General features: G+C 40.3%; 2 long non-coding RNA genes across 3 annotated transcripts in view; both read right to left on the reverse strand.

The window, feature by feature from the left end:
- The window catches only part of LOC145448138 (uncharacterized), an 88834-nt gene that overhangs the window by 23153 nt on the left and 41470 nt on the right, over nt 1-24211 (reverse strand). The gene's annotated exons all lie outside the window — the stretch shown is intronic.
- LOC145448136 (uncharacterized) lies at nt 11469-14803 on the reverse strand. Of its 2 annotated transcripts, XR_013917817.1 has the most exons (3): nt 14471-14803; nt 14239-14390; nt 11469-11669 (listed from the first exon to the last, which is right to left on the reverse strand). It is a non-coding gene; the product is annotated as an uncharacterized LOC145448136 (long non-coding RNA). The 2 variants fall into 2 exon arrangements; XR_013917816.1 differs by lacking the exon at nt 11469-11669 and having other exon boundaries at nt 14164-14390.

The following is a 24211-nucleotide window of genomic DNA, read 5'->3' on the forward strand; positions in this document are numbered from 1 at the left end:
CAATATTATAATGAAAGAGACCGACATGTGGTGGAAGCTCTGATACGAAAGTATATTGGAGCAAGGGTTTATATTCACTGTCGTACACGTACAAGCACGTCGTACACGTACAAGCACTATGTCATCATCATCTGCAAGTCTGCGGGACACCCTGAAGAAATATTCCCACTAATACAACAAATGATGAATAAACATCTTTGCCGTTTAGTGACTATATTATGTTCAAAATAGTAAAATGTGAAAACCAAATGTAGTTTACACCGGTGTTGAACCATCGAAGTATCTTGTACTGCTGTACTGATAAGTGATAACTTGGGCGATATTTTTTGACATGTCAAAATTGTAGCGTTAGGTCTAAAAATAGTCAAAATTGTTCGCAAACTCAATATTTTCTAGCAACCTACATTTCGTTTGTATCGTAGATGTTTATACACACTATCGGCGAACCTATTTGATTCTTGAAGTACCGCGATATCCTAACTGAAGCTAGACTGCACAAAATGTTTTAATTATTTCTACCATGCGTGATGTAGCTTGGAATTCTTCCTAGGTCCAGATTTTATAAAAATATAGTTTATTCATGAAAAAATGTGTCCGTTATTGAGTCAAAAAAAATTTTCAGGCGAAACTACTTTGTAAGGACAGACAGTCCCAACCAGAATCAAGGTAAGTAGTACAATTCTATCATCATTCATCATGTGTGAAGACACCTAATTTGCATGCAATGAGGTAAAAATATAGTTTTCTGGGGTAAAAAAATCGCCTTAGTGATAGCGCATGAAACGCAATCAAAAATATTCAACAAAATACAAATTTTGGAGATCAACGGGATTTTTTCACGCTTTTCTGCACGGCTATATTTTTGTTATTGGACATGAATGCAGAAGCCGAAGGATTTCGGGTGAGAGCTGCATTTTCTCGTTGTTTACCAAAATATCCCTCAAGAGGATCTTGATTGATCCGGCGAGGCAACACATATTCCGCCCCACTCTGGAGTACCAATTTGATCACGGCTACAATGTCTAAAAAGAGCACTGGTGCTCACCTCTCGCATAAACAGCAAGGATATGATTGGTCACTTTACTTGCATTTTTTGAAATGTCATTATAGACCTCATTATCGAAGTCCACATAGCCGATTATACCTTCGGTGAAAGATCGATAGACAAGCTCCTCTAAAAAATTTGATGAACTTGTAAACTAATGTGAATATTTTCAGAAAGAAAATGCATAATATCAATAAATCAAAAATACAGCTTTGATTGATAATTCATCAATTGCAATAATCATGAATTTGTCACATTCTTTTGTAGACTTGCTTACTGATTCGGCTATTTCATCAGCGAATTTCTTCTGAAAGCCAATGTTACACGACCAAAAATATTGATTTCTTCTCAAACAGAGAGTCTTTTTTGATGGCAAGACAATTATTTGAGACATGAATGTCTGATGCTTCGGAATGTTTCTCACAAATGTATGCTTTACCAGAGTCGACTTTGTTTTTAAAGTCAGTGTTGTAGCAGACTTTGAAAATAACCTGAAATGAGGATATTATTGTTATTTTTATAATAGTATCATATGGTAAAAAAAACTGTAGGGGTTGATCATCACTTTCTTCTTTCTGGCATGTTTTAAACTTTTGAGACTATTGATTACAAATAATGAAAAAATGGTAGTATACAAAATCACTGCAAAAATACTATATTATCCGTGTAATGTTGTAATATTTCACACTGCTGATCTAAATTTGCAACACGCGGTGTCCCTTCATGCCGGATGACCAACCCAACCCGTTCGAATATAAGACAAGATGATTAAATATGCAAAGAACATCGAATAAAACATGAAAACACAGAGTATATTAACTCGATCCGCACACTCACCTGCTTAAATTTATTGGCCCATTCTTTAGTACTAACTCCAAACCGAGGTTTATCACCAGTTGGAACAACGTATAGACGAATTCCGCTTGCAGCAGCACTAGAACATTGCGGAATACAGCAATACTTCCCACTCGTTAGCTTACTACTTCCCGATTTTGCAGCCATTTGTTTTTTCGTGGCTTGAAATACCTAACAGCGTCCTATTATAGATTACTAACCTACGTAAGATTACTAACCTAACCTTAGTAACCAATGCAACAGATTTAGAAGATAACCCTGCACTCAAAATAAAGATTTACACCTCTGTCGCTAGGTGTCTCGCTCCCGCCTATAGTTGCCACGGAAAACAATGGCGTGTAACTATAGAGTATGACTCTACAGTGTAACGACTATCTTATAAAGGCTATGCTATGATATAGCTGTAAAACTAGAAACTGACAGTCATTATTACAGTAATAGAAGTCAGTTTTAGCCCTTGGTATTGAAATTACGACTGTTCGTACTTTTCCTTTCAACGTATTGCCGCGAATATTCGTAACAATGCCATTCCTCTCTGTGTGGGGGATTTTCAGGTATTTCCATGTAGTGACCTGACCAGTTGAAAGTATCTTCCGGTCGTAGTTGACTCTGTCAACGTGAATTGTACTTTAGAGTATTATTTGGACTATTATGCGTGGCCAACATATATTTTATCGTACATCTTGTAACTAGTCAAAGCCAGAATCATTTTTGTGTATTGCGGAAGTTTCAGGAAGATATCTCAGCCTTTTTCGTACCGCGACTATTTCGCGATCCGTACTCCTAGTGACCAAACTTCACCATCTCTGTTACGCAAAACTAAAATTCTACATATATATCAGGGCTTTGGAGCAGCCGTAAATTTGCATTGCTCCAGCTCCGGCTCCGGAGCTTTCTTCTATCATGCATTAGCTCCGGCTCCAGCTCCGGAGCCACATTATTACCACTGCTCCGGCTCCAGCTCCATCTCCGGCTCTGAAAACTATCGAAGGGCTCTGTCTATATCAGGGGTGGGCAACCTGCGCCTGCGGGCCATATGTGGCCCGCGAGAAGGTTTTGAGTGGCCCGCGAGATAATTTCCCATTATATTGTCGAAATTCTGTTTATTGTTCACTTTAGGCCATACAGCTCAATTCGATCTTTAAAAATATGCGATTATTATTCAACTGTAACTGTAGTAAGAGGAATATGGGCGGATATCACGACGTGATCAATAGAAATTCGATTTGTACCGAATGGCCAATGGTTTGACGTTCGATATTGGTGCACCCGTTACCAGTCCATCGGTGTCGATCGAGTTTATCGGAATATAATATTTTCCCGTTGAAACGAATCGAATAACCGAATTAAACACTCTGTCGTGCACATTGCGCCATACCCATAACGAATTAAACTATGCAGCATGCCCATTGCACATTTACAAGTCACAGTGCGCGATAATACGGAAATACTGGAGTATCAAGCAGACATCAAGAATGAATTTACGAAACAGATGATTACAAATTGGAAATCGCGTATCAAATTAGTAATTTGTCTCCAACATAAAATACCATGGGGTCCTGACTCCTGATATTGCATTGAGTAGTTCGCACCTCGACAATTGTTTGCTGAGTGTAATGGCGTTTTTGGTCTACTCTTCTGCCCCCCCCTTATTTACGCTCGAAAATCCTTACTAGAGTGAATGACGATCATGCGCAGTTATGAATTCCAATTAGCATGCATAATTGCATACTCAATAACACTGTCCAATTTCGCGGCGCGAGATTAAAGAACTAACACGAAAGAACGAGTCGGAAAAGGTAGCGCCAAAGAGGAAAAGATTATTAATTTCGCGAAGGCCTGCTGTTGAATTGTGTGAAATCAGCAGATATGGTTGTTGCATATATAATAGCCTCTTATGAAATACGTCGGAGCCGGAGCTACCCCGCAAATAACTGGCTTCAGCAAATAACTGGCTTCAGCTCCGGCTCCGGCGGAATTTTATGTAGAGCTCCGGCTCCGGTAAAAATGCACGGCTCCGGGGCTCCGGCTCCGAGTCCAAAGCCCTGATAGATATCTCTGCCTTTTTCGTGTCGCGAGTATTTCGTGATCCGTATTTATATATGATAAACTTCACAACCACTGTTACGTAAAACCGACATGATAGTATAATGGTGAAGCGTCTGGCTTCTTGATCGGTAGGTCGTGGGTTCGATCCACGACCGGGTTAGACCAAAGACCTGATTAGTAACACTGGGATCCATGACTTTCCTGCTTGGCGCTCATGCATTACTGGGATAGCATGGAGGGGTGGTACATGACTCAGAAAGCCGTGAGGGCTATATCTGCACTTCCTTTACCAGCGGCATATGCACATCATGCATTCATGATATGCATATGCACAAATCGTGTGTATTCGTATCATGAGTCGGTGTATATGCCGCAAAAAACATCAAAGACAAAAATAAACTACCTGTTTTCCTTAACTGAATTTATACATAAATATCACCGCCTTTTTCGTACCGCGACTATTTCGCGCTCCTTATTTCTATTGGCTAAATACTTCACAAATCCATTATTTCGTCCTGCGACTTTTCCGCAATTCGTTCTCTCGTCGGCTAAACTTAACAACCATTGTTTCGTACTGCTGTAGTATAAACTCGAACGTTTTCTCGAATAATGTGAGACTCATATACCCGCTACTAGGACGAACGTCTGTCTTGTCGTTTCCACGTATATTGCACGCAGCAATTCCACTGTGAATTGAAGAGCTTGGAACAGTACAGGACAACCAAAGCCTTCACTACTGCTGCACGGTTGATAAATCATGGGGTATTGTGACTGGAATAGTCGAAAAACTGCCAAATCATGAAATACAGGATATATACGAATGTGCTGATGATAACCAACCTCTCTGACTATTAGTGACCAACTAAATTGCTGGTGGTGTCCAGCAGATACATGCTATACTTATTGATACACGACAAATTTATTGGAGTGATACCTGCATTCAAGCCTTAATCGTTTTAAATTGTATCAGACAACGGTTCAAAGGAGTTGCCCTTTAATGAACATGACTTTCTGCGACCTGGAAATTAGTATTCCAGGAAGCTCCATCACATCACGCCGAGGCCTGTTATTTTACTAGTGAAACAGTATCTCGAGACTCGTTACAATAGGGTTGCCATACGTCCGGAATTTCCCGGACATCTCCGGAATTTCACTGTTAGGATGCGACTTGCGTCCGGGAGGAATTTCCAAATTATGCCTGAATGTCCGGAATTTTGAATGCTAATAGGCTAATAATTTTTGTCGTAAATCAACATAATAACATTATTTTGGGAAATATTTATACTACATGATATTTTTCGTCGCGCTGCGCGCGATTTACTATCACATTTATTGATTTTAATATGGGGACTATCACCCTCGCAAATGCAATAAAATATAAATAAAAATAAACTTCATTTACTGAAATAAGCCTAATTGTAATCGCAATTAAAGCAGAACGGTATAGTCCTTAAAGATGGTCAAGGCCGTTTAAATACTTTATTCAAAGATAGCGGTTCAAAACGTGGGGGTCGTTTGCCTTCATTCTGGGGTTCGCGAAGATGTTGAACATAACCAGCTTACAAAATAGCCCTTGAGTAAGTCTGGGCAAAGGTCCTGACTTCTGTTAGTAATCATAGCTCGTCAAATTTTGATCAGGACCACGAAACATATTCAAATTGGAGTCGCGGCCGTAAAAGGTTGTAAACCACTGGATATTGGGTGTTGATAAAGTTCCGTGGTGCGCACCGGCATAAGGCTGATAAACAATCTATGAACATGACTTAACGATTTACAATTGTATACTCCCTGTATTTTCGAAGTCATTATCCTCCACCAGCTCTACCGCTAACTCTGATCATGTGGGCGGAGAGAGGATCAAACTATATAGTAATATGGAAGAACCAATATTATTGACAGAATTCATTCAAAAAATTGAACGACTAGATGCATGTAGAAACCATGCAGCTGCATATAGCAAGCCCCTCCAGAAGTTGCATCAATTACCCGATGGTGGGCCCAAAATGATTGATAATTGGGCGGGAAGGAGCTGAAAAATTGCGGTTTTGGTCCCGGTTACGCAACACACAGCCAGCACATACTTCTGAAACGGATCGTGGCCATCTCTGGTCTTTACTAGTGTGACGTCATATTGACAGACAATGTGCTCATGACTCATTTTAAAATCCACTAGTGGGCGCTAAAGAGTGTCCGGTATTTGGCAGACATGGGGTAATCGCGATTAGTAATCGTAATCGATTACGACGATTACAGCATTTTGAAGTAATCGTAATCGCAATCGATTACATTCGAAAAAAAATCCGAAGTAATCGTAATCGTAATCGACTACTTTCCATATCTAATCGATTTTTTTTATGAAAGAACGATTACTTTTTGTTTGTACAAGGACTATGACATAAACTGAATATTCGTGAACAAGAATGAGATAATATACCACGTTAGCGATAGCACAAACATCTGTTTTCAAACGCCACTGACTCATTATTACGTCATATGTATGAGCTCCGCTCATCATTGCGTAAGAAGTATCCACACATAGTAAACTTTGTAGTGTGATTGTAAGAACACCTCCCGTGGTGTATATCAGGCAGCACCGTAACTGCCGCACCCCAAACCCCCCAATTGGGGGGGGGCCGAGCTCGAAGGGGGCCCAAAATTATTTCGTGAATTAGCATAGATCATAAAGTATTTTTTGAAAATTCATGCCAATTTTTCAAAATTTTTTCGCGCTGCGCGCGAATTCAAGAAGCCATTTATCTTTATTATTGGGTATTAGACTATTACCGCGCTACGACCCACCAAGACCTACAATCAAGTTTTAGGCCATATAACATGCGACTCCAAGAAGTGTGCCAGAACGATCGGCAGCGAGAAAACCTTGGCCGAAAAGGTCTATGCCCTTATGCTGACCGAAGACGGCGTTCTATATATAAAATACACATAGGTATAATGGTACATAGGCGCCTAAATGACAGACGTCGAATGTTCCTGTCTTTGCAATCTGAACCTCACAAGACAAATACCATCCCGATGGGAAAAAATTTATGCCAGTGAAGAAATACCAATTTGAAATCGTGTGCGTCTCTTAGTTCAGAAGCCTACGTTTGGGCGATTCTATATGTTTTGATATAGCAGACTGGAAGTCACGAAATAACATCATGTAACGAAGTCATACCAACGGGTCCGCCCACCAGAAGATGTTTAATTATTATTTACGGGCCTCCCCGTCTTCAAGACACTTCACTCAGCTCTACCGGTATATCTAATTACGTGAGTAGAGAGGAAAATAAATTGATAGCATAATATATATGCAATCGCCTATCTGATTGACCGATTTTATCATAAATTATCGAAAATTTTCGCGATTGGCGCTGGCTCACAATACAGTACAGTTGATTTCGTGACAAACGTGAACAACGTGATGGGGGGGGGGGGTCGTTTTATCACCCTATGGGAGCCCAGATCCACGTTTTTGGGGGCCTGACGAGGTGCTGTTTCGTTCCTGCCAACGGGTATACGCCTGAAGATGTTTAATTATTAATGGAGTGGTCCTACCTTTTCAAACACACCTCACTCAGCTCCACCGGCAAATCTGATTACGTGAGCAGAGAGAAGATAAAATTTGATGACAATATAGGCAATTCCCGATCATACTGACCGATTCAATAATGAATTCTAGAAATTTTTCCGCGCTTCGTGCGCTTAGGCGACAAAAGCTGACCCACCAAACAAACTCCCAATGATAATGATAAATAGCGGCAAACAGTGTATCGCCGGAGGGGGGTCTGGAGGGCGAAGCCCCCCAGAAGTTAGGTTTATAACCCTATGGGGGGCCCAAGACCAAAGTTTTGGGGTGGGGGGCTGACGAAGTGCTGTTACGGCCCTGATATCAGGTTATCAATACACTACAGAAGCCCCTACCTCGCAGCAGGATATTGATCACCACTCTGCCTATATAGTTTCAAATAGTAACTTATGTATTGATGTTTGGTTTTGCTTGGTTAAACGCAGTTTACCGTTGCTGCTTGGCGAGCAGGAGGCCTACGTACGCACGTGCACCTGACGAAGATTCGGAATTTTGTACTCGTCGAATAAAACATTGCAGTTTCCACAACGAAGCATTACAAATACACAGCTGCTGATATTTATCATAACCGAGCCGTGATTAGCCGTTTCTCGTAACAGCAGCTCGCAGTATATGTATTAAGTTGAAGGCAGAATTTTTATGTTCACTATATCTTATTCTCATATAACTACTTGAAACGGGCGTCAATCGTTATTTCACAGTTCGTTACTTAGCATTTGGACCTGCCGCCATAACCATCCGCTTATATAGCCTGACATGTAAGCGTGGGTTGTAGCTAGAATCAGCAATTCAACCAAAACAGCAATTCGTCCCCCTGTACAACCGTTGGTCAATTTTCAAAATTGAATTTCGTCAATAATATTGGTAATTGCATTATATTACTATTCATTTATAACCTCTCTCAGCCCCGAGAGTCGCATTTATCTATAGAGCTGGGGCACGTAATTCATAATCACAGCATCTGTCATGTTGTCATAATTACTTTATTGTATGTTGTTCATTCGCGACCTCCAGTCTGTTGTATAATCAATAGATATTTTACTCGCCCAAACGTAGCAGACTAAAAGAATATCTTTTGTGAGACGCACACAAAAATTGTCATGGCTTTATTCCTTTGGGGATGCGCCGGGTGACATTTGCATTGTGGGCCCAGATTGGAAGGACAGGAGTTATTAGTCACGCCCACCGAGCGCGGCTATATTGACAATGGACAAATACCATAAGTTTTTTTGGTATCTCATCCCATGGAGTTGCGTGTTGGCCGAAACTGCATATGTCTTTTAGTGTGTTGTGGGATCGTGGCGCGGTAATGACCGGCTCCGAAATGCCTGTTCCCATAAAATAGTCTATGAATGTTTTTTCTTGAGGGGAAGATGTATGCATTTCAAACCCAGCTATCTACTGGAGCAGGGGTCACCAACCGTTTTGAAACAAGCTACTTCTTGTGTAGTGTGTACTGATTATTGCGACGACCGACGGGTTACCACTTACTCCTGCCGTTTATCCGTGTTCAGTTGGATTTCTTCACTTAGAGTAAGACAATTATATAGCACTGGGCCGGGTTTCCGCCCCTTACAAAGAACAAAAAACGCTCACTCGCCGGGACTCACACCAGCTCCTCCGGGCTCAGTTGCGTTGCTGCAGTGCGCGCCGAAGCGCCAATCTCCGCGTCGAGACTCGGGAATATTAACTATATATTCCCGCTGAGCCACCGCGTGGGCGAAGACAAGCAATGCCCCGAGCGACTGCGTTCGTATGTTTCTTGGGGTCGACCGACCCATGTTCAACTGTTGCTCATATGAAACCATATTCAACTTTCAAATCTCTCATTTTGATATTTGCTACAGCGCAGAGGTGGCCTTACGAACGAGGGGGGCGGGCGGGCGAGACTTACCGAGGGGCCACGCATAAGTATCTATCCGTAACTTATGGGGGGCTTCGCCCCCCAGACACCCCTTTCGCAACTTTCTATCTTTCACCACGGCAAGGTTTGGCCAGGTGTTGTATTCGGCAATGTCTATTTTTTCATGTGTGCAATGATATACTACATCAAAACTAAGTAATTCTACCACATGCAGAGACGTGATGATTATCGGGGAATGGAAATTTTCTAACAAATGCAGAGATTTGATGTTGATTGACACATCTGTACGGAATCCTTTTCTTGCTTTACACGGATGTCCATGTTTATTCGTTATTATCCTTGAAAAAAGCGCATAATCCAAATAGGGGGACCCTTAGACCGGGGGGGGGCGACTGCCCACCTCGCCCAACCCAAAAGCCGCCACTGCTACAGCGACCGCGGGCAACTCATTTGGTCCCTGTTGGTGACCCCTGTACTAGAGACATTTGAATCGCAACGCTCGAAAATACTTTTGAGTACCCTTCGAGCACGCTACCCACCCTATTAAGGAACTTGGGGTGCGGCAGGTAAAGACCTGGCAATAATGCAAATTGTTGGATGCGATAAATCATCCACTACAAAGTTGGGCAATTGGTATATTATGACGTAATAAACAAATGGTGCATGATGTATGAAGAGAGTTGATATCTCATTAAGCCTTTTCATCGCAATCCTTGTATTGTCTTCCATTATATCATTTAGGATTACAGCCCTAAGAAGCAAAACAAATGTAATCGTGAGTAATCGTGATTACTTTCCCAATGTAATCGTAATCGTAATCGACTACTTCCTGATTTTGCTGTGATCGTAATCGTAATCGCGTGATTCCGAAGTAATCGTAATCGCAATCGATTACATTCATAAAGTAATCACCCCATGTCTGGTATTTGGTTCAGAGAAATATGGTAACCCTACGTTAAAATAACTTGTTACGCCGTTACAACAACAACAACTACGAAATTCATCGGTACTTCTTCGGTATTCTGTACAATATGGAACTGAAGAATGTGCACGTGCAATGTGCATGCTTAGGTTAAGAAAGCCTAGATGTCGCACTCTCCCGATTGTATAATAAACAAACAAGGGGTATGTTGAGTCACAGAAATCCGCCGTCACGGATGAATTCCGCCTGCAGAAAGTCGCCTGTTATAGAAATCGGTATTCTTTCTGTTTACGTTTGCGGTGACAAGAAAAATAAATAAATTGAGGTATAAAATCGACGGAGAATTATGAGTGGTAAGTGGTAACACATATGGATTAAGAGGAGGAGAGGGGTCAGCGAGCTTCGCATAGTGAAAAAATCACTTTAGTCAAGTGATCTTGAGACTGAGTCTGCTCGGAAGTTACGGTAGTATCCCTTTTGCACATACTCACAAAATTAACGTTCAAATGCGGACACGTTACTAGTGTTGATGCGTAAGTGGAACCCAGAGCACCTTCGTATAAGGATGGGTCATTTGCGTATGATCATTGATCATCGATCGTGAGCCGCTCGTCTAGACTAAATGAAATACAGTCAGTGTGCTGTGTTTAATTGAATGCCATACCTCGATCCAATGAGGAATGTTGTTGTTATCAATTACAGGTGTCAGTACAAAGGTTGCCAGCTTGTGCCAGCTATTGGAGTTTCTGTTGCAAGGAGTTTCTTCTAGTTACCAACAGAATGAAAAGGAACTGCATGACACTGACAGCATCACCAGGATTTCAATAAGTTTGTCTGGATGTTGATGTATCGGAGAATGGAAATGTCTTACTATAGATATCAACAGAAATATATTGTTACAGAATGTTAACATCGAGTACGATTCATGAGCGTGATGAGACTTCGAGTCAGTTGCCAGGTATTTTCCTGGCACAATCATACCTTCAGGAAGTTAGATACACTGCATACATGAATATTGTTTACTGAATGTTGGGTTTCTGCGACCGCATAAAACATCGGAAAATCCTGTCTGCGTGTACTGTAAAATTTACTGCTGTCTGATCCAAATTGACATACTAGTGCTTTCAAAGAACTTTTATAGCAATGCTTCATTGTGAATGAATAGCTTTATTGAAAATATTAAATGCATCATAAATAGTCAACCAAGACTGTCTCTGCGTCAGCCACACAATCATATCAGGTTTCGTGTCGAGTCATAGCTTCATCCGGGATAACTTTGAGAATTCTGCTAGCCAGATGAGGGCTGGCTTTGTTTCGATTAGTGCTTCAACGCCTTCATTGCAGTATTCTGGAAAAGGTATAAAAATTTTCTGCACTTGTTCAAATTAAATCGAAAAAAAGAAATTGCATCAAGGGTGTTGATATGCTTATGAGAGGAGCACTCGACAAAAGGCTACTGCCTAACTTCGCGCAGCTGGCAGACGAAATACAGCAGCAACGGTGTATGTCTGGTATTATTTTGTGGTGTAGTATTTTGTATTTGTATGTACAGTGGTCCACAAATTCGTTCGTTATATAAACATTTTGATCAATTACGAATGCCACAAGATTGCGAATAGTCATTAAATAAGATCCCTTTTAGATAAAATTTAGATAAAAAACATGTACAACACATGTATTTAAAAGTGACAGAACAGACATGTGTCGTTACGCTTTATCGATATATTACAATTTAGATAGTAAGGTAATCTCGAGCCCTAATTAGTCTTTAGCAGTTCCTATAGCTTGGTAATCCTTATAATTAGGCCCATTACCTTATTGGTTTATTAGGCCCAATGCCTTATTGATGATAAATTCGCTCGCCAAATGAAATACCATGCCTGACTATGATTGGAACCAGGGCCGTAACAGCACTTTGTCAGCCCCCCCCCCCCCAAAAAAAAAACGTTGGCCTTGGGCCCCCCATGGGGTGATAAACCTAACTTCTGGGGGCCTTCTCCCCCCAGACCCCCCTTTAGCTATCCGCTTTTTGACGGTATTTGACATCTCCATTGGCTGTCCGTTTGGTGAGACAGATTTTCCCGCCTAGACGCGCGAAGCGCGAAAAATTTCAGTAATTCATGATTGAATCGGGCAATATGATCGGGAATTACGTATATCTTGCTATCAATTTTGATCCACTCTCTGCTCACGTAATCAGATTTACCGGTAGAGCTGAGCGAGGTCTGTTTTAAAACGTAGGACCGCCCAATAATAATTAGACATCTTCGGGCGTATACCCGTTGGCAGGAACGAAACAGCACTTCGTCAGCCCCCCCCCCCACAAAAACTTGGGTTTTTGGGTTCTCATAGGGTGATAAACCGACCCCTCATCACAGTGTTCGCTTTTGCCACGAAATTAGTTGCACTGTTTAGTGAGTCAGCTCGAAGCGCGAAAATTTTCGATTATACATGATACAATCGGCCAATAAGATCGGGAATTGCATATATATTGCTATCAATATCTTGTCCTCTCTGCATACGTTATCAGATTTACCGGAAACTGTAGGGCCCGTAAAAAATAATTCAACATCTTCGGGCGGGCGGACCCGTTGGTACGACTTCGTTACATGATTTTGTTTGGTGACCTCCTGTCTATCAAAAATATAGAATCGCTCAAACGTACTAAACTAAAAGACGCACACGATTTCAAATTGGTATTTCTTCACTAGCGTATATTTTTTCCCTGCTGGATGGTATTTGTCTTCTGAGATTCAGATTGCCAAGACAGGAACATATGGCGCCAGTCATTTAGGCGCCTATGGACAATTAAACCTATTATTTTGTATATGTAACGAAGTTTTCGGTCTGCGTAAGGGCAGTCCGTTTCGGAAAAGCTTTTCGCGCTGCCGATCGTTCTGACACACTTCTTGGAGTCGCATGTAATAAGTCCTAAATCGTTATATATCTTGGTGCGTAGTGGCGTGTTAATGGCTAACGCCGATATGTCCATTTCTATAAATCTTGCGTGTTTTTTCTTGGTGGAAGAGTACCAAATAATCAAGATATTTGGCAACTTTAAATCGCGCCCAACGCGAAAAATTTTGGAAAAATTTACATAAATTTTCAAAAAATACTCTATAATTTATGCTAATCCACGAAATAATTTGGGGCCCCCTTCGAGCTCGGGCCCCCCCCCCCAATTGGGGGGTTTGGGGTGCGGCAGTTACGGTGCTGATTGGAACTCACATTAGTATTACTCTATGCTTGATTATTTCACTTGTAAGAAAACAAAACATATCTAGGTAAAATGGATCACCTCATGATTTCCGAGACCATTATTCAACGACGTTAATGACTGTTCATCCAAATCTCAAGCTGAAAGTCGAACTTCCTTCGTGTTATGCCTTTTCGCGAAGCGTCTTATTTCTAGCATTCCTACCGGTTCCAAATCTGTATTGTATCTTAGATCGAGTTTGTCAACCTACAAAATACAGCGAATTATTCCGAAAAAGACACACAAAATTGTGGAAACGAGTGGCTACCTCGATTTCACCAAAACATTTAAAAGCATCAATTTCCTCGGGTGTAAGGTCGCATCCTTTCACCACAAGAGTGACTGCTTTGTCTTTACAAAATAAGGGCGGCAGTGCAGCCACACACTCTTCATCCAGATGATTATAACTGATGTCGAGATATTGGAGCTAAACGAATATGGGAAACTGACAATTTACAATCAGAATTAATCGGCGATGAAGACAAACATTACAAACTTATAACGGAGAAATGTTGATTAGTCAGTCACGTCATAATAGATTGGCGAAATGTTCTGAGATTAAAATATAATTTCAGTGATTCGTCTCAAATGGACTCTATGCAACCAGTTATAAAGAATGTGACCACTACTCAACAACAATCGCTAAAGACAAGACCCATACCTTACTGTTTTGACCTGCATGGAGACGAAATCCTTGGACTGCAAGTGCGAGTTCACAAGTGACAAATAGGTTAGATCGGTTGAAATAATAGTCCCGAGTTGCGTAAAGTTGATGTTGTCGACGCAGCTGAGATCGAGTTTTTGCAATTTCACCTATGAGAATGAGGTATTAAAAATCTCATTTGGAAAGGATTTATACTAGATTAGTCTCCGGATTTTTCCATCGCCAATACCTGATGCTGGCTGATAAGTTGACTCAAAACGATCAGAAAATCGTTAGATCCGCTACTTTCTTCCAGATTGAGTTCCGTCGAACCACACTCCTTCATCAACTCGCAGATGACTGGCAGGAGTTTGTCAATACCATCGTGGGCTGTGACGCTGAGTTTTTTTAATTAGACCTGTACGAGTGCAAAAGTTTTCCCCATAAAACGGTAATTGAGGTGATGAATAATTAAACCCTCATCAACTCTCACTAGTCTAGTACGACTATTGCGATAAATGGCTACACCGGTGCGCAATTAAGCATTGTTCGGTACGATACCTTCAATTCACGCGTAATGACAATATCAATATGAATCTATTCGGTGATGATGAAAGTTTATTTAAAGCCAGCTCTGTATATTATACGGATAACATGCTTAAATTGAACGTGGGTTTATAATGCTCCGTGACCGTGAGCGAAATGTGTAAATGTGTGATGATGGGGTTGATAATATGAATTAGAACATATTCGCCGGTCACCGCAAAGAAAATATTGCCTGTTTCACAATAGATACCGCATTAATGATATTTGGCTGTTTCTCAAACCTTGCGTGATAATGTTTCGGATCGATTACTATTCGAGGGAAATTCATTCAGAGATTTACGTTACTTTGAAATTGGTATCAAAGTATTTGTTCATTTATTTTTATGTAAAAGCTGCCGATGCGGTTGAAATTACGAATTAGAAACTAATTTCGGGCTACCTCGAATACAATATTTCCAGTTTCATAATACATACCCTGTTTATGATATTTTTATATCATAATCATAATGTTTCGGATTGATTACTATTCCAGGGATATGTCAACCAAATTTCGTATCGGTCATATAACTATATTACTGTAATTTCAGTGCTCGCAAATTAAATTTTACTACTCGACTCGAATCATTATAACAAATATAGTCGATTCGGATTTCAGCACTCGAATTAGTGCACTAGGCGCATCGAATAAATTTCGACTTCTTGACTATCCAATTTTAAATGATCACTGTGGCGGATGTCAGAGCAAATATTATGTATAGCAATGTGCGACTCGATATTATAACTGTTATTCATTTTTCAGGGTTATTCGATCTCGTCATTCGGAAGGCATCAGATAACGTGTTGTGATTTAGACTGCCTTTTCAGGTTTAAGGTCAAACTGGACCCATAATACTCATTTTCTAATCACCGTAAAATCGCTACTTCTTGTACTTGAGTAGAAATTTACTATTCCATGATAGTCGAATCTTAAAAAGTACTTTTTCAACGGCCTTGATGAAAGGTAGAAGTTTATTCTAAATTGTACAGTGAATTTTCGCGATGCTGAATGACTATCGCAAAGCAAACATAGCTAAATAAATCGAAAAATTCAGCAAAGTTCCGCTGGGCGATATTAGAGCCCTAAAAATTATCCTTCGACATGAGCCCGCATGTTGGATATTATCGAAAGTACTCACTACGATCAACAGCGCAATCACTACTTCTTGTACTTAAGTAGAAATTTACTATGTCATGAAAGTCAAATCATGAAAAGTGCTTTTTCAACAGATTTGATGAAAGATAGCAGTTTATTCTGAATTGCACAATATTTTCGAGATGCTGAATGGCTATCGTAAGGAAAACATAGCCAAATAAATCAAAAATTTTACAAAGTTCCGCTATGCGTTATTAGGGTTCTGTAAATCACCCTTCGACATGAGTCCGCATGTTGGATATTATCGAAAGAAAACGAATATCATTACTCACCACTATCATCAGCGGAATGTCGAGTAACGTTTTACTTTTTTTACGGAAATAGCCATACTTCTACTTTAATTCAAAGGAATTATCGGACATCGTAGCTTATGTCCTGTTCATATCGCATGCTGTTCATTTATTTCGATAGGTCTCGATTGGTCAGCCATTTCTGTTACTGAAGAAGTTGCTGATGAAAGGTGCTCGGTAACGACTTACTCCTGCCTTTATCAAAGTATATTCTGGTAGGGTTTGCCTACCAACAGTACTTACTCGAAAGATTATGCTTAAAACCGGGTATGAGCAAACTACGGTCAGCGGATCGCACGCGAACAACATTTTAGCGGTTCACGATAGCATCAAGATATATTTTGAAGATATTGATGAAATTTATTCAAAAAATATGATTATTTTATCGAGCTGATTAAACTTACTATAATACTTTTTTTTTATTGCTTGTGCAATAACCTGACTTCGGGGCCAAGCATTTCAAAGGTAGTTCATAAACATCCCATAAATTTAAAATGGCAATGACTTATTTCGTATCATGAATGTGATTTTCGATTAGCAACTCAAGCACGTTCATTACTTTCAGCGATTGACTGGGAATAAGCGATCCATGCACGTGTTAAGTAGATTGCGCCTCTATAGGTTCACTGGACAGTAGGCACAACTCGTTCATAACTTCTGTCATGACTCCAAGCAATTTAAAATGCGACGAGTTGGATATAAACGCTTTTTATTCAGTAAAGAATCAAGTAAACAGTATTTCTATTTGGACGTAGGGAGTAACGTAAAATGTAGGACTCGTAATGTAATGAAGTCGTTGCTGATTTCAAATTATGAACTGCCACATAAAGTAGCCGAATTAATAAAATATTTAGGACATCAGTAAATTACGTTTGTCTTCACAAAAGAACGTGCAAAAAGCATGTTTTACATAGTAACATTGTAAGACATTGGCTCAGTGGTTCTCAACCGGTGTGCCGCGGCACACTAGTGTGCCAATTGGACTCCCCAGGTGTGCCGCGAGCAAATGTGGTGAACTATGTCGAAGTATAACAAAAATCCAAATTTTTTGAGTGAGTCATCGTTGGTTTTTCTGTTGAATTTACCCGGTCAAGACACGCTATGCAGTTGCACACTCCGATGCAGTGAACAGACAATCGGATGCAGTGAATAGATATAAGGATGTCGAGGCGACCATAGTTACGGTATCTCAATCTAGTACCACAATATGATATCCCAATTAGGGCATGGATTGGGTCTTTCTCTGAGCTTTTTATTGTAAAGACGCTCTGAACACAGCACAGCATAGGGGCGGAGAATCAAATAAATCTGCCACGCTTCGTAACTTGCTTCTGCGCTGCCATGAATCAAACTGGGGCCTCCACCATCAATGGGATCTGCACGATCTGCTTTCATCATTAATTTCCACAAATTGGTTATTGAGGATAAGAGAGAGAGAGAGAGAGATATGATATTCTTTTTTGCCTGCACCATCGAGATGCTTTGACGACGGAGTTGCGATACGGCCCCATGAGGTCATCTAGTCTGCGACCCCGTTTTTTTTTCTCCTCCATGCTATCCGTGAATGCTGAGCGCCTAGCAGGATAGCAGCGGATACCAATGTTCGAGTCTTTGGTATGACCCGGCCGGGGATCGAACCCACGACCTACCGCTCGAGAAGCCGGACGCATAACCATTACACTATCTCGCTCGGCTAAGCAGCTTATAAAACTCGGTAAATGTTTATGACGCGAGTACTTTATCATGAAATCAATACTTGATTTGCTCGAAATATATTGTTATTATCTCCATGCGCTCGCCTACGTGTTTTGGTTCATCATCATAAATTAGCTATAGTGCGCCACGCGAATGGATTCATATGTTTCATCCGACCCTCGAGCCAAAACAAGCTTCGAATTATAATCACCGCAGGCGTTTTAGTTGCAATTAAATTACCCTTATTCTCGACCTGTAAAAGTTATGGTGGTAATACATTGAAGCCCTATGTGTCAGCTGTTAAGAGTTTATCGCATCGACGGGCGACGATGACACTGCAAATAAAAACTGGACGTGTATACAGCAGTGTTGGGATCAAGTCACTAGCTTCGAGTCACGAGTCATCTCGAGTCATTGCAGATCTTGACTCGAGTCAAGTCAAGTCACCCGATTTTCAAAGGTGACTCGAGTCAAGTCAAGTCAACGACATTGCAATTTCCTAACTGTTTTGAATACAGATTGGGTCCCCATCTGAATCGAGTAACGAATAAAGAGTTGATTGTACTTGTACACGCAAGAAGGCGCTCTATCGCTCATACATACGTAGAAATGTCAAACTACGCAAGTATAGCGGTATAGCCTCAGTCTATAACAGGGGTGGGAAAACTGCGACTCGCGAGCCGCATGCTGAAAGAGCTCATTCGATTTGTTGGGGTCGTCAATATTCAACAAAAATCGGGCTACTTAATTGTACGCGGGTCGCATTGTTAAATGTGAATTCGTTTGCATCCAGCTATACATAACTACACTGTGTCGATATAGCATCAATGCTAGTTGAATATGCTCGTTTGTACGTCTATAATGTTAATGGCACACTCCTCGCTTATTATTGCTCATGATTTACAGAGCAATTTATCATTGATCTCTCGGTGTACGTCTCTAATGTAATTTAATGGTACACTCGCCGCCTCGCCTTACAATTGAGAGGGCGGGCTCGGAAGCGTGAGCGGTAGTCTCTATAATTTAATGGCAGTTCTCTTGAGGCCGGAAATTGGACCTGAATCTTTTTCTGAGGCCGACGAGAAATATTATCGCACACATTATTGCGTGGATATAGCAAGTAATAACTAATGAATGCCACGATATCACAAAAATATAAGAATAACTGGAGAAATGTGTTTCAATGTCTGCTTACGATGAGCCTTATTAGACACCAGTCGATATGCTACACCTTTTTATATAAACTCGAATACAGACAGCTAATTCGATCTGTTACGGTAGCGTAGCTGTTACACTTCTGCTCCACCAGTCACAAGGTCTTCGGCTCGATTCTCGACAAGGGTACGTTTATATGCTGCGAAGATTTCTGAATAACATGGCGATCAGAATTTCGAAAATAAAAAATTGTCGGTGAATAATAACAATGAATAACAAAATTTGCGTGGAATTCGTAAACTTTTAGGAAAATTCAAATCTAAAGTCGCTGATAGCCTGTTAAAACCTTCAATACAGACAATGACTTTCAACGATCGCGATAGTGTAATGGTTACAGGTCTGTTCTAATGGTAATAAGGGCCTCAGATCGAACCTTGTAGTTGGTGCGTTTTCGTGCAGCGAAGATCTCTGAAGTTGAAGAAAATCGTAGAAGAAAATCGTAAGTAAAAGACGGGTGACAAAATTTAATTAAAAATTCGAAAATAAAAATAATGGCATAAAAGATGAATTAAAAATAAAAATGAAAAAAGAGATCTCTGAATGAAATGGCGTGCAGAATTTCGAAATTAAATAAAAAAGTTGAAATTTGAAAATACGGTGGGATAATTCAAATTTGAATGTGGGCGTGACTGGACACGTCTCGTAATCTCATTGGCGGGCCGTTCGTTAAGGAGCTTCTATGCACTACTTGCTCCTTTGCCAATTTATCGGCGGTTTCGTTATATGCAAGTCCTTTGTGTGCGGGTATCCAAACAAACGTGACTCTTGATCCTCTTGCCGATAAATGGATGGTTTGTAAGCGAATGTCCCTGATTAAGCCATTGTCTTTGCTTTTATTGAGCTATACTACTGTCCGAGAAAATTTCTAATTGTATGTTAGGTTCGCAATTGTTACAAGCCCATGCTAAACTGTCTCTGATAGCCGTCAGCTCCGCCGTAAATATACTCACAAGTCTGTTCAGTGATTTTTTATACGAAAATTCAAAACTGGGTACATAGAATGCTGATCCACATCCGGCGTCAGTTTTCGAGCCGTCTGTATAAATAGCACAATAATTTTTGTATCGCTCTACTATCACTTCCCTGCATTCGATATTCGTAGCTTGGGGATTATTGAGCTCGCGGCATTTCATTTCTAGATCAAGGTCACAAGTGCTATTTACCGACGTCCAAGGAGGAATTTGTGAATATTGTATACATTCTATTGCCATGTCCTCTAAGCATCCAACCTTTGAAACCATATTAAAGGTTTGAAATCGTATAGAGTCTGGAAATATTTCGTGCCAAGAGTCCTGGACGGCCGAAGTACAGGGGTGATATCTTTGTGATCTTATGATACACCGGTAATTTGCACACGCCTGTTTGTAACGCATTTCTACGGGCGGCTCGTTGCCTCAGATCGAATCTTGTAGATGGTGCGTTTTCGTGCTGCGAAGATCTCTGAATACACTGGTGGTCGAAGAAATCCGAAAATCGAAAGTAAAAAACGGTGACGGTGAGGTGACAAAATTAAATTAAAAATTCGAAAATAAAAATAATGGCATAAAAAGATGAATTAAAAATAAAAATGAAAAAAAGAGATCTCTGAATGAAATGGCGGGCAGAATTTCGAAAATAAATAAAAAAGTTGAAATTTGAAAATACAGTGGGATAATTCAAATTTGAATGTGGGCGTGACTGGACACGTGGCGTAATCTCAATTGCGGGCCCTTAAGGAGCTTCTATAGCCTACACTACTGAAGCATCCAGGGAACCCGTCGATTATCCAAACATAGTCCCACTTACAGTAAAAGAATGTCAAGCCATCGTAGCAGAATATTACAGGGACATACGACGTAATGCCACTCAACAAATGAACGAACTCGGCAATCTAAAAATGGAGTCGCTCCAAGTAACTTTTCATAAGCAAACCCATCGGAGCCGAAGAGAGAGCTCGATCTTGACCCGATTGTACACCGGTCATTGCAGGCTAAACAAACACCTGCACAAACTCGGATTACACGAAAGTGGACTCTGTGCGGAATGTGGTGTGCCGGAAATGGTGGACCATTTCGTGCTCTTCTGTGATAAATATTCCGTAGAACGGACCCAGCTGAGCAGAGACGCACTAAAGTATCGAACACCTTGCACAGTATTTTCTCTCATAGTTAATCAGAGAACGATTCAACCGTTAATCGACTGTGTTATATTGACCGGAAGAGACATATAACAATGGATTTAAGGAATAAGCAGGAAACACGGTTCTGGTGCATAAAGTCTTAGCAGCGAAGCACCATACAACACAAATACCCACCGACCCACAATATTTGAATTGAAAAATGGTGTGACGTCATAACGCTGAAGTCTAACTTTGCATGAACATTGGACATTCTTGCTTGCCTGTAGTGATTTGGCTTCGACATTTTTAATTTATTAAAATATCCCTGTCTTGTAGCGTTCTCTGATCCTTTGACTGTGGAAAAGCTGTAAAAGCAATCATTGATATGTGAATGTATGACGCTCGACCAATTTTTATATCCCTCTATCGGATTGGATCGGATAAAAAGAATATTATTTATGCTCGTAAGAATCTGTTTTAGTTTAAGGTCGAAAAAATTGAATTTGAAATGGAAAAATATATAATTATGAACATTGTCTGATGTGAAAAAGATTGCAGAAAACATGAGGAATTTGTCATTTGTTAAGTCTTCTCGTAACTTCATTGGTGTTAATCAACGCATCCTCTTCATATTTTATGTTTCATGCAATAGATTCGCGCTAAATAACAAGTTGATTTCTGTAGTCAATAAGTGTTACGACTCAGTGAAAACTAACGTGATTTTCACGACAACGCAACTGCTCCCTTCAACACGTGAAGACGTGTTTCCTGCACTTCAACAAAGTAATGTAGTGCACGAATTTAAGTGCCACTTTGATTGTGGTTACGTAGGAAGTACATCGAAGCGTTTGAAGGAACGCATAAACCAGCATGTCACTAGATTTATCAAATCCTTGCATCACGCCTGGTGAAAAGCTCACCCTTGACTTGTCCACTTAAGCTTGACGCTGAGCGTTCGATGGACATAAATTCTGCTATTGGCAAACATCTGTTGGATAATCCCGCCTGTGCGAAAAATTATCGAGACGGCAGATTTCGTGTCATCGAGAGGGGCCGCTCACACTTTCATCTGTGTACCTTTATTAAAATACATCAGCCCAAGCTTCGTCAACAAAGGGGGCTCGTGTACCATTTTAAAATAGTACATTGAACGCTCTCTTATTTTAGATCTCAATTCATGCTGGTGACGTCATATTTCGATATGCAATGTTCTTTCCAATTCTCTACTAGTTGCTGACGATTACCCCTTACGAGTGTCAGCCGAAAACATTCGGGTTCATTTTAATATGAATATACTATTCATTAATTGTATATTGAAGTTCTGTAGCTCCAAGAAGGTCTTTAAATAATTGTAAATATATCGAACTTTTTGGTCAGCATAAGAGCAGTCCTTGTAGGACATGATCTTCTCGCTGCAGATTGTTCTGGCACATTCCTCGGATCTGCATGTTACATGATCTTTTACTTCATACGTCTTGCTGCGTAGTGGCGCGGTAATTACCGAGGCCGAAGTGCCCATTTTTATAAATCTGGGTTCTTTTTTCTTGTGAGAACAGTACGCTCAAGAAAAACCGACAACATTAAAAAGTTGCATAAATTTCCAAAAAACTACTCTATCATATATGTTAATTCACGAAATAATTTTGGGTCCCCTTCAAGCTCCCCCCTCCCTCGCCCCAATCGGATGGTTGGGGTGCGGCAGTTACGGTCCTGCCTGGGGTAAATGACCACAGTAGTCGACAAACACCATTAATACCGCAAACAACGTTAACCGACATTTCACTGTAATTTCGAAGAATAATAAAGTTATAACACTATTGGTATTAGCCTACGTCTATTAATTACACTGTGCTGCGTTTGAAAATCATTTTTTAAAGGTCAAAGCTGTTTTAAATATTTTTGAATCAATTTTGTCGCCGAACTCAAAAATGCAACCAGTTTTTTCTTCATCACATATTCAATTATGCTAGCTTTGGTCATTATTGTACTGTACACAAAGAAATTAGGTTCTATGGTAGCTTAATTCGTTATGCATGTTGTAAATTTTTGCAAGATGATATTTGAATATATATGAATAATATATTATTTGAATTCAAGGTTTTTGCCATGAATGCCGTTTTATATACTACAAAAATATAATAACACAATTGAAAACAAGACACTTACAACATTATGGTAAATTAAATTGATACTGACATTCCTACGATAAATACAATAACAATTCATGATGTAAATTATTTATGCTGACAATGAATGCCTCTTTAAAGATTTTCTTACATGCGTGAAGTTATGTGGATCTCTCTTTAAGCGGTAATCTGCAAACATGTTTAAGTCTCTGTATCCTCATTCCTTTCTTCCATCTGGCGAAAGTCTTGGTGGAATCTCTCTCCTTGTTATTCGCTGTAATCACCACAGTTGATTGAAAAACAATCCTAATGAGAAGCCAGAAAGTGCATTTTCACAGACACCAGGGCTCCAAGAGATTGAAAGCTTTCAAGCAGCTCTTCGACCGGTGCTTCGTAATCAGGGCTTCTATGCTTTCCGGGGAAGTTTCAAATGACTACTCGAAAAGCTGCACATGGTCATTTTTCTACTGCACTCATGTGTGCAGTGAAACCTTCGTCTTTGATCAGTTCACACATCTGTGGTTTATGCCCAAAGGTGATATTAATCCTGAAACTTCTTTACGGCATTTTCTACCTTAGGACAGTGGTTCTCAAACTTTTTTAGACACGACCCCTTTTTTGATAGTGAAAAATTTCGCGCCCCCTTTTCGTGATATCATGAAATATTAAAGAGAGAAATCAGATTGCTAGCAATGCCAACGGATAGTTTGATGGCATTGAAGGTTATTGTTATTGAGGAGAGAATTCTCAAATGTGAAATTCGGACAATAGACAATAGTCATACCATGAGATGGTGAGAAATCGCGCGAAGCGCGATAAAATCTCAGTT

This window comes from Botryllus schlosseri, chromosome 10, assembly GCF_051294905.1.
Source record: "Botryllus schlosseri isolate E-star chromosome 10, Bs_hap1, whole genome shotgun sequence".
NCBI classification, from domain to species: Eukaryota; Metazoa; Chordata; class Ascidiacea; order Stolidobranchia; family Styelidae; genus Botryllus; species Botryllus schlosseri.